Raw genomic sequence first — 11,910 nt, 5'->3', positions numbered from 1 at the left:
AATAAATGTGTACTGTATTCTTCTTCATGGAAAAATAAGACAGCCCCTGAAAATAAGACCTAGTGCACCTTTGGGAGCAAAAATTAATATAAGACACTGTCTTATTTTCGGGGAAACAGGGTAAAATCATGCCCATCCAGGAGCATCCAACCTGTATGGAGCACAGCATCCTCCCCTGGACCCTCGGCTCACTAAACACTTCCTTAAAGAAGGGTCAAGAATCAACGCAGTTCCTCTGAAGGCCTCCAGCTTTCATGAGTTTGTCCGGAATACCAGCGATGCTTGGGACATTGGCGATGATGAGGAAGAGGACTTGCCCTCACCTCCTTTCCAAACTTTGAATTCAAAGGTTGCTCTGGCAACTGCAGCCCAGGTCCTGGAAAACCACATCAAGTTGAGGGTGAAACCCGAGCGGTCCCAGTCAACCACGGCCGATGTCCCTGCCAACCACAAGGTCGTAAAGTCCAGCAGCGATGCCCCGCTCTCCAGAAATTCCAGCGATGGGTGCCTGAGGAACCCTCTTCACAAACAGCAGCCACTCCCTCTCCCGCCCATCATCCCTCTCATGCCCCGGATCTCGGACCAGAATGCCTCTGGGGCTCTTCCGATGATTGCATGCGAGAAAACCCGCCTTGAAAAATTCCGACAGCTTCTCTCCAGCCACAACCCCGACCTAGACGAACTGAGGAAGTGTAGCTGGCCAAGCGTTCCCAGGGAGGTTGGACCGTTACCCGGAGAAGGGTCAAGAGAGGAGGAAGTTGACCCTGCCACGGAAGCAGTACTATGACTCTCAAAACGAGGAGCATCACCAGGGTACCTACAGACAGATTCACATTGGCATTTCAAGGACCAACCCTCTCATACTGTTCCAGCAGCCACTTATACAGGAAATCTTTGAAAGAATTCTATTTATTTGAGCCATCCAGCACCCGGCCAGTGGGTATGTCCAGGGAATTAATGACCTGGTCACTCCGTTTTTTGTCGGCTTCCTCCCAGAATATGTGGAAGAGGATGTGGAGAACTTTGATGTGCCCAACTTGTCTCAGGACATTCTGCGAAGCATTGAAGCCGACAGACAGCTTTTGGTGCACGAGCAAGTTGCTAGATGGAATCCAGGATAACTACACCTTTGCACAGGGATCCAGAAGAAAGTCAAGGCTCTTGAAGAGCTTGTCAGCCGAATTGATGGTGCACAGGTACTTCAGGAAGTACGAGGTGGAATACCTGCAGTTTGCCTTTCGCTGGATGAACCACCTGCTCATGCGGGAGCTCCCCCTGCGCTGTACCATCCGCTTGTGGGACATATACCAGTCTGAACCAGGATTCTCCCACTTCCATCTCTACGTGTGTGCAGCCTTCTTGATCAAATGGAGGAAAGAGATCTTGGACGAGGAGGACTTCCAGGGCCTCCTTACGCTGCTACAGAACCTACCCACGATACACTGGGGCAATGAGGGGATCGGGCTGCTGCTCGCCCAGGCATACAGACTCAAGTATATGTTCGCCGATGCCCCCAATCACTACCGCCCATAGGTGCTGTCTCCCCCTCGGACCCAGACTGCCCCCATCTCTGATGGCAGATCCGATCACGGTGGCCACTGGACAGGCTGTGGACCCCAGCCAGGAAGGACTCCTGCTGTACAGAGCAGCCCCACCGCCAGGGCCTCACCTTCTGGATGTGTCTCTCGGACTGCTGTCAGTATTCCATGCCATGTGGATGGCCCAGCTCTGGGAGAGGACAGAAACGGAGGGACAGGGTCGTCTGCCCCTCTAAAAGCAAATGGACAAAAGAAGGGGGAGGCTCCGGATCTCAACAGGTTCTCCCCCCTCAGCCCCAACCAGTACCATTGCTCTCTGTGACATCGTTTGATTCGCTCGCAGGTCAAAAATGCCTTATGGTAAAGACTCCTGGCCCCTGACCTCTGCCCCTGATTTCCTAGCCAATCCCTTTCTGCCCAGACTCAGCCAGTGAGGGGCAGCTCTTCAAAAGCATGGCTCTCAGATGGAGGAGGTACCAATGCTTATAACTCTGGGTAGAGGCCTACACCCAAGGGCTAGAGATTTTATTTTATTTTTTGTTTCTCACCAGATGTCTGTGTGTGTGTGTGCTCACTCACACATGTGTGTCTATATGCACATACATGCCTGTCAGCATCTCGATAGGTGTCTGAATTTTGGTGTCCAGACTAGCCCCACCAAAACCATCTGCGAAGCACCCCACAACCAGGTGCCCCAGCACCCCCTGAGAAGGATCAGGGCAGGGGAGAGGGGAGGGCCTTTTTACCTCTCCAGACCCTTCTTTGATGATGACCCACTCCAAGATATTATGTGTCAATTGTGTTATTATGTATATGGGTAAAGATGTACATGTCCTCTTTGTAGCAGATATGATTTTATATTCATAATGCGCATCAACATGTGAAAGCAGTCTGGGTCACTAGCACAGATGACGTTGCCAGCCTAACAACTGCAGCGACTCCAGGTTGCTTCGGGGTGCCCTCCTGTGAGGGGGTCTGCTGGAGTCAGTGTGGCCAGACAGACGGAGTGACTCTTCAGACCAGTGGCAGCCGTCCAACCGTCTGTGTCTCCGAGTCCCCCTCTCGCCCCACTCCTCCCTGGGCCTTTCTGAGCATCTGCCCTGCTCCCTTCCCCTCTCCAGCAGACTGGCTCTGTACCCTCAGCCCCTGGGAGCCTCCCTTCCCACATGATTTTCGCCTCTGCCCTTTCCTGGAATCTGGAGGCGGCTTTTGTTTGTAACGGTCACTTAGGGCAGAAGCTGTGACTGAGCAGCCTGTGCCAAGGAAAGCGGGTCTCCTGTGCCTCCCTTGGTTTGGGGGCTCGTCTCAGAGACAGGCCTCTGTGTCCCCCACTGTCACCATCACACCGCACAGCACAACTCATGAGACCGGTGACTTACGTGTGATTCTCGGTGGTTGGCAGTCGTAGGGGTGTGGGGGATGGTGGCAAGCAGCTGTCATCTTCTTGGAAAGCCAAGCAGAGTCCCCAGGGGGTGGCACCTTGAGCCTCATTGCCAGCGACGTCCTACCCTACTAGTTTGTGTGGCACTTCTCATCCGGAGCTGTTTCTCAGGCATTCTTCCTCCCTTCGCCCCTTCCTTGTGCCTCAATCACAGCGGGAGAGGGTTTGTGACCCTCCCTCGACTGGATTAATTAAAGAAAGACACTTGTGTTCCCAAGTGGTGGTTTTGGTTTTTTTAGTTTTCACATTTGTATGGGAAATGGTGGCTAACGAGAAAGAATTGTAAATAGTGTATTTCCTCCTTAAAAAAAGAATAGGGATAGAGGGGGGTGTCCCTCCCCAGGACTGAAGGCCCCCATAGAGGAGGTTGGAAGAGAATCAGGCGAGCCTTAGCCACCCAAAAAGACTTTAAAGTGAACATGCTACAATTCAGCCCCACCCCCACCAGGTGGACCATACACCTGGGCGGCCTAAACTAGGCCCAGGTGGGCTTAATTCAGCCAATGGGGTCAACCAATACCTTCGACCACGTCTTCCCAGGCAGAAGTTTAAATACCTTAGTAGGCGTGACAGGCTCTTCTGCCTTCTCCCCTTGACCCTGCTCCTGTGCCCGCTCAGCTATGCCGCGGTCTCTCTGGCCTTGGGTCACCACGTGTGGGTGCGCAGTCCCACGAGGTTGCCGTGTTCAGCTGTGAGCCCCAGCGTGGCCTACACACAGTTTGGCATGCTTCCCTGAAATAGCGTGTACTCCTTTGCGACTGTAAAACCTCAAACTTCCGTCGTTTATGAAAAACCCGCTTGGATCACAAATCAGGGTTCGGCGTGAATTCTTACTCAAGCGAGGTCAAGATCCGCGGTATTTCCCACCGGAGAAAACTAACAAAAAGAGAAACCTGAGGCACCTTCTTGGGGCTCCGCGTCTGGCTGGCGGCTCCCAAGGGCTTGGCTGCACGGCGGTCCTGCTGAGCGTCCCCTCCTGGTGCTGGCGCTGGTCAGAGCTCGCTGTGGTCACGGTCATCACCAATCTTGGAGTGCTGCAGGTGCAGCAAAGCCGGGCTCTTCACGGGCCGGTGCGGCGGGTGCTGCGCAGGCAGGACCTGCTGGCTTAGCCCGGCGTCACTGGCCTCTGGGCTGCCCCGGGCTGGGCCACGGCGCCGGGGGCCCTGCTGTGGGCGTGGGCTTGCCTAGATTTCTTTGGCCCGCGGGCCGAGGGCGATGGACAATGGCAGAGAGAAGGAGCCTAGCCGGGCCACCACGGGGGCCTGCTTGCCAGGCCCCTGGGAGTTCTCAGTCTGCTGGGCTTAGGTGGGCACGATGGCGGGTGAGGCGATGCCAGAGTCTGGGCAGGGCTCCATCCTGGACAACTTGGGGGATTCCTGTTCCTTCCTGGGGACCAGTTGCCGAAAGGCGCTCAGGGACCCCAGACAGCGACTTCTCGAACTTCTCCGGCATGGTCAGCGGCCCAGAGTGAGAACGCCTACAACTAATCAGAAATGGGAGGCTGGAGGGTGGCATCATAGGACTGCCCCGGCCCGATGGAAGCACCCTTGGGCAGCGGGTAGTAGCTCCAGGCGGTGGGTTGATGGTCTGGGGACAGGGCCTGCTTGCCATGCGGAGCTGTCCGACAGCCTCAGGGCCCCAGGCCTATGTAGTTGGGCTTGAGAAGCTCGGTCATGCGCAGGCGCCACTGCACAGAGGGTCCCTGAAGGTGGGATCCAGCTGCTTTCTTTGGTCCTGGCAGGTGAATCTCTTCTGTGCTGGGGACCCACTGGGCTCCTCCCTCTTGTCTTCACAAAGCCCTCGTTTCCTTTCTCTCTCTTCTTGCCCGGGGATGTCTGCAGTAGCATCTGTCCCCAGAAGTGTCCTGTCATCGTCTCTCCTTGGTGCAACTGGGTCTCTAACCGCAGGACAATGCAGCCCTCACTGTAGGACTCGTCGCTGTCGGAGGACTTGATGCTGATCTAGATTCGCTGGCCCAGCAGGTACTCAGGGTCCTAGACGATGGGCTTCAGCTTCGGAAGGGTCTCGTTGACCTTTACCACCTGCTCCCCTTCGCTTTCCTTCTTTGCTGTCTCCCTCCTGGCTCTTGACAAAGCTTCCCAGGCAGCTAGAGTGGAACCCCAGGAACAATTTGGTCTGTGACTTGACCTTCAGTGTGGCATAGCCTCTGAGAAAGTCGATGTGCTGTCCACCGAGCCAGAGCTGTTCTTGGAGACAAACTGGGAGGTGACCCGCTGTGAACATGGCAACGACGAGGCTGTGGTCACACGTCATGATGTCAGTGGGAGTGCCGAAGGACTGGCACACCCCCTGGACCAGCAAGTGCGACCTCAAAAGGACCCGGTCACGCCATGAGGACAAGGTGTACTTCATCCTTATCGCTTTCTGGTTAGTGTGGGCGTATTTGTCCCAAGTCAGCCTTTCAAAGGGGTGGGTCAGAGGACAATTTCTTCTTCCTCAAAGTACAGGAAGACCTTCTTGTCTTTCTGCTCCATGAGCTCCATGAGCCATGGGTCGTGGGCCAGGAAGTTGGCGTACTGCTGCTGCTTGATCTTCTGGATAATAACGTCCGCCTCCAAGACCGGCAGCTCCTCACAGTAGTGGAGGTCCCTAAGGTGAGTGATGTTCAAAGGACTCTGTTTCTTGTCTCCCAGGGCCAAAAACCGGAGAATGTTCGTGTAGCTCTGGTATCTCCTGAGCTTCTTTTCGCTTCCCAAGTCAAGTGGCTGTTCACAAACTCCAAGGAGGTGCCATTGAACATGAAGGACAACCCCACAAGGCGCCATAGAGTGTTGGCAATGCCCATCTTAATGTCGTTGGTGCAGATGTGGCTGGTGGGTTCAAGTGCTCAGGTTTAGCTAGCACCACTATGTGCATGCTCCACAGGGAGTGGATGGCCATCATTTTCAAGGTCGTGTTAGTGATTGCCCGGAGGGAGTGCTTGACATCCCCAGTCACTCCTTTCCCCCAGGGGGTCTACACAGATGTAATCAGGGATGTGTTCGGCTGAGTCATCCCAAGTCTGGCCCTGCCCCTCAGAGAGAAGCCAAGATGTGATCTTATTTGGGGGGGAGGGTGTTACCCATGTTCCAAGTGCCCATGAGGACAGGGATCACATCGGGATCTGGCTGCTCCAAGTGCTTGTTCTTCACCTGCTGGGGCAGCTGACAGAGCCCTCGCTCTTCTTGGAGTTGGCAAAGACATACTCCGGCCGCAGGGTCCTTTCCTTCTCTGTTCCCACCATGAGCACCAACTTGTCAAGGAACTTCAGAGACAGGGTTTTCTCGTGGTTATAGAACTTTGTCATCAGAACCATCTTTGGACTTCTTAACACTCAGTTTCCCAGACTCCATGTCGACCTTGACTTGTACTTTTTGAGGAATCCCCAAAGAGGCAAACTTCACCTCCAAGGTGACAGGAGGGATAATGGAGCTGTTAAGTAGCAGAACAGGGACCAGGGTGTCCATCAGGCATGCACCAATTCAGGCCCTGAGGGCGGGGGTTGGGGCACACCTAGGTGGGCGGTATACCTGGATTGGCCCAATCTAGACCACATAGGCTTAATTCAGCCAATGGAATTATCCAGCACTGTCGACCAGGCCTCCCACCCGAAAGCCCTAAAAACCGCAACCTGGAGACCACCCATTTTCCTGCTGCTCCCCTGTCTTCCACTAGGCCATCGTGCTGCAATCTCTCTTTCTCCCCCCCCTCAGGTCACCACGTGTGTGTGGGGGGGGGGGGTGCAGTTCTGTGTTCAGTTAACTGTAAAACCTGAAACTTTTTCTATCCTTTATAAAAACTCACTTGGATCACAAACCAGATTTCAGCATGAATTTCTTTCTCGTGCAAAGCCAAGAATTGAGGTATTTCCCACCCAAGAAATTTAACATATTTTGGTGTCGTGACTCGGAGAACAAGGTAAGCTGGCTCAGGATATTTTCCTGGAGCAGACCCCCACATTGTGGCCTCACTGACTTTTCGGGCACCTTCCAGACTTTCACCTCACCACCCTCGGAAGACAGTGCGTAGTTGGAAAGGACGCCAGTCTGGACCTTTCCCACTAAAACACAGCTGCGGATGTTCCTGGGACCTGCTCCTTGGGGCCACACGTAATGTATTGGGGGAGTTCCATCCCCTCATGTCTGCCTTTCTGTCTGTACTTCTATTGGTACACAGGCTATGGGTCTGCTTTTCTGTGTTTCCAGGGGCTTGCATGTTCTCCCCAGCCTTACTTCCTGGGATTGGATCGAAACGCTGCAGCCCACAGTGTTGGAGAATTTCGGTCCCAAAACCCTTTTTGATTTTTAGTGGTCTGCTTTGTGTGCTGGCCAGCCACACGGCCACACATGTACACATAAACCCTGTTGGTCTCGGCAGGATTCTGGTTCCAGTGGCTTGCCCCCCACCAGTCAACTAGGCCGCATGCGGTGGCTGCCATTTTCCCAACCACGGGACTCTCCACTTCCCAGCCAGATGGCACTGCCCAGTGTCAGCTGCTATTTTCGTTGTGGACAACTGAGCATGTGACCTGGCCAAGATGGCTCCCACCACTCCAAACAGGTGGGGGTGTAGTACTTAGTGGGCTGGCTGCCAGGCCCAGGGGACTAGTCCCACCTAGTCCCCGGTGATCAGACACTCTCATCCCCCTCCCTTCCTTTGTTTTCTCCTGGTTTTACAAACAAGCTGCTCTAGCATTCTGCCAGTGTGCTAGTTTGGGGGGTTGTCTTTTTTCCTACCGGCTGGTTTTCCATTGAAGATGCTGCAGCCAAAGGCATTCAGGAGCCAAGCCCCTAAGTAACTGCTAACTTTCATCTCCAAAGGGCTTTCAGCAATACTGCCTTCAGCTTATTTCTGGTATAGCTCTGATGTGAGTTTATGGTCAGCCAAAGATTCCAATTTCTTTAGAGTTCCCTGAGCCAACTGATCAGTCTCTCCTACCCTTCAGAGGTTTCGAAGACTGCTCGTGCCAGCAGTCACCTTTGAAAGCAATTGGGGACCACTCCAAGCAGTGGCCCACTTAGCCTACAGTCTAGAAAATGGTTGGGACCTAGTTAGCTGGCATAGACTGGGTCCCTGACACCCTCCCTTGAACAGGGGCACCTGGTCGAGGCCCCAGTTTCACAGCACCTTGGTGTATGCACCAAAACTGCTGTCACTGACCTTGAGGCATCGAGCTCTCTGTTTTGTATTTTCTAGATGGGGATCGTCAGTTCAGTACCACGGGGATCCCAACTTGGCTGTATCCTTTCTAATTGGGATCGATTTGACCCAGAGAAGCTGGAGCAACAGAAGCTGGTTTCACTTTGCAATTCCACCTGGCCACAGTCCATTCTGGGGGAAGGAGAATCGTAGCCAAAGAATGGCACCCTTTCCCTTCCAACCATGATTCAGCTAGAACATTTCTGTGGAAGGATGGGGAAGTGGGAGGTGTTCCCTTATGTTAGAGCATTTTTCCTTTTGAGGAACAGTAAAGACCTTCGTTCCCAGTGTACCCAGGACCCCCTAAGGGGACCTGAAGCTAGAGGCTATTATACCTCCAGCTCTGAACCTGCCAATATTCTACCCTTAGTAGAGACAGCAGGGGAGTTTGGTCCCCAGGAAGTCCACAGGCCTTTCACCCTAATTGAACTCGAGCAGATTCAAAGTGACCTAACAAACCTGAACAGTACATAGAAAGTTTCCAGCACCTCACTTTAGCCTATGATTTAACTTGGAAGGGTATAATGGTCATACTGGGACAGACTATGGTGGACTTTGAGAAAGACGAATGCTCAAAGGTGCTAGGAAGTGTGCAGAGGAGTTACATGTGATGAATGATAAGTAGCCCGTAGGGGAAACAGCTGTGCCTTTAACTGACCCTGCTTGGGAACATGATGACCCCAAGGACAAGTGGGCATGGGAACATTTTCTGGTGCGTATCACAAGTAGGCTGAAGTCAGGTAGCCAAAAAGCCATTAATTAAGCCAAAGAACAATTCACCAGGAACCTGAGGAAAGCCCCGTGGGCTTCTTACAGTGGCTAAAAGAGGCCCTGAGGAATCATACTGCTGTAGACGTAGATTCCTACGAAGGGCAATTCTTACTCAGGAACAAGTTTCTCACACAGGCTGCACTGGACATTCAGAAGAAGCCCAAAAAGTTAGTGCAGAAGCCTGAAGGAGTTACCCTAGAAGAGATGGTCACTAGTGCTAATGCTGCCTTTTACAATAGAGAACAGGAGGGGGAGGTTCAGGCTCAGGCTCAGGAGATAAGTAAGAATGTTCCACATGCCCAGGTATTGGTTGCTGTTGTTAACCAATGCCAGTCAAATGCCTCCCAGGTTTCCCAGACCCCTGAACAAGGTACCAAATGCCACGTGTGCTGGTGGCCAGGTCATTGGCCTAGGAACTGCCCTAACCAGAATACCCACCCCCCAGGGTCCTGTTACCATTACAAGCAGGCAGGCCATTGAGCTGATCTCTGTCCTAAGACCAACAACCTAGAGGGGATGCACCCACAGGCTAGTGTGCACCTGCTAACCGAGGCTTGAAGCCGCCCGGCCAGACAACCAAGCAGCAGGAGATAGCTGTTACTGGTCTGGAGCCTAGGGTAAGCATCGACGTGGCAGGTAGGTCAGTAAATTTCCTCTTAGACCCTGGGGCCCCCTAATCAGTCCTTATCTCCTTCCACAGGCCTCTGGCACCCTGCACCTGCACCATCCTGGGAGTGTCAGGAAAACCTGTAGTTAAACAGTTTACAGAACCCCTCAGGTGCCTATGTGATAATTTCTATTTCTCAGCTTCCTAGTAGTCCCTGAATGCCAGCTCCTCTCCTAGGCCAAGATATATTGTCCAAACTGTACACCTGCATAGTCATTGGGCCTCATCCTCCCCCCTCTACAGCTTTCCAAATGCTCCTTATGGCAGGGGAGCTTCAGATTCCCCCACAAGAACCATGGGAAGGGGCCATAACCCCTGAAGTCTGGGACACGGGAGTCCCTGGCAGAGCTAAGTATGCAACCCCTGTAAAGATTTTCCTAAAAGACCTCACCCAGTTTCCCCATCTGCGACAGTACCCTTTGAAACCTGAAGCCATCAAAGGATTACAACCCCTCATTAATAAATTCCTCCAACATGGACTTTTGGCCAAGGCCCAGCTAGTGCAACAGGACATAACATATCTGGGACCAGTCTTATCAAAAGGAAAGCAAGGGCTCTCAGAACGAGTAAGGGCAATTGTGGAGGCGCCTGATCTGGAAACACGGAGACAGCTGTGAGAGTTTCTAGGCCTCATGTGGTTTGGTAGAATCTGGATTCCTAACTACAAACTCCTAGCAAAACACCTATGTGAGAGCTTGAAATGGAGAAGTACCGTATATACTCATGTATAAGCTGAGTTTTTCAGCACACTTTTTATGCCGTTTTGTGGTAAAATTAGGTGCCTCAGCTGATATTTGAGTTGGTTTGTGCTTGAGTATATATGGTAACTGAGAACAACTAATGTGGGGCATGGAGCAAAAGGAAGCAATAAACCAACTTAAGGCTCTTCTGCTCCAGGCTCCAGCACTAGGTCTCCCAGACCCTGCAAAGAAGTTTTTCCTGTATGCTCATGAGAGAAAGGGGTAGCCCTGGGGTTGCTGGTCCAGAAGCTAGGATCTCAGCCTCAGCCAGTGGCCACCTTGTCTATGAGCAATAGCTATCGTGGCCCTCTTGGTTCCAGAAGCAGTAAAGATCACCATAGGAGGAACTTTAGAGGTCCTAACTAATCAGCAGATCTCCTAAGTGCTACAAGCTAAAGGCTATAACTGGCTTCCTGATAGCCGCCTATTAAAGTACCAAATCCTTCTTATAGAGAAGCCTAATGTCACTGTCCAGCCTTGTAGCACCCTCAATCCAGCTACATTACTCCCTGACCCCTGGGAGGACACTAAGCCCCTCCATTCCTGCTTTGAGCTGCTGTCTATTAGTAACTTGCCTCAGTCAGACCTCAAAGACCAACAGCTGGCTATAGCAGATTGTGTCTGGTTCTCAGACGGAAGCAGCTTTATGACTGAGGGAGTGTACAAGGCGGGTTACGCCATTGTCATTGAACCTAATCCCCTGTCCCTGGGAACTTCAGCCCAGCTGGATGAACTCATAGCCTCATAGCGGGGCCTTGAGCTAGCAGAGGGGAAGAAATTAATGTCATTTACTGACTCTAAAATGGGTTTTTCGTTCTCCATGCCCACTCTTCTATTTGGCAGGAAAGAGGATATCTCATCACTCAGGGAAGTCCCATTAAGATACTCTTAGATGCTGCCCAAAAACCAGCTGAAGTGGCAGTGGTGCACTGCAGAGGGCACCAGAAGGGTGACTCAGAAGTAGCTGTGGGAAACCGAGCAGCTGACAGGGCCGCTAGACAGGCAGCCCTAGGCACCAGCCCCTTAGCCTCCATAAATGCCCTAATTCTCCCAAACCAACTCCCCCTTCCAGATTACTCTCCAAAAGAAGTGAAACAAGCAAAGATGCAGGAATTCTTCCTTTGACCTGAAGGATGGTGGGAGAAAAACAACAAGCAAAGGTTACAGTGGAAAGTTATGAAACCCTTCCATGATGCCTCTCATCTAAGCCACAAACCTTCTTTGACCCTACTCACTCATCAGTTCTGTGGAGCTAACTTAACTTCAACCATCAGGTCAGTAACCTCCCATTGTCCCACCTGTCAGACTAACAGCCCCCAAGGGGGTGCTCAGAAGCCACCTTACTCAACCCATCCTGGGGAAGACTGGCAGATAGATTTTACACAGGTTCCAGCCTTCCAAGGATTTACCGTATATATTCGAGTATAAGCCAACCCGAATATCAGCCGAAGCACCTAATTTTACCACAAAAAACTACATAAAAAATTTGCTGAAAAACTCGGCTTTCACCAACCTATAATCCCCTCCCAGGGGGACACACAATGGAAAAGTGAG

The 11,910-nt window shown here is 52.3% G+C and overlaps 2 pseudogenes; one reads left to right on the top strand and one right to left on the bottom strand.

Annotated features, from left to right (window-relative positions):
* The window catches only part of LOC101649627, a 4,755-nt pseudogene extending 3,222 nt beyond the window's left edge, over positions 1 to 1,533 (top strand).
* Positions 1,534 to 3,971: 2,438 nt separating this feature from the next.
* LOC101649311 overlaps positions 3,972 to 11,910 on the bottom strand; it is a 10,661-nt pseudogene continuing 2,722 nt past the window's right edge.

The sequence above is a fragment of the Echinops telfairi genome, unplaced genomic scaffold, assembly GCF_000313985.2.
Source record: "Echinops telfairi isolate 266 unplaced genomic scaffold, ASM31398v2 ScPeMD7_53;HRSCAF=182, whole genome shotgun sequence".
Taxonomy (NCBI): domain Eukaryota; kingdom Metazoa; phylum Chordata; class Mammalia; order Afrosoricida; family Tenrecidae; genus Echinops; species Echinops telfairi.
This window is presented reverse-complemented; position numbering and strand designations above follow the sequence as displayed.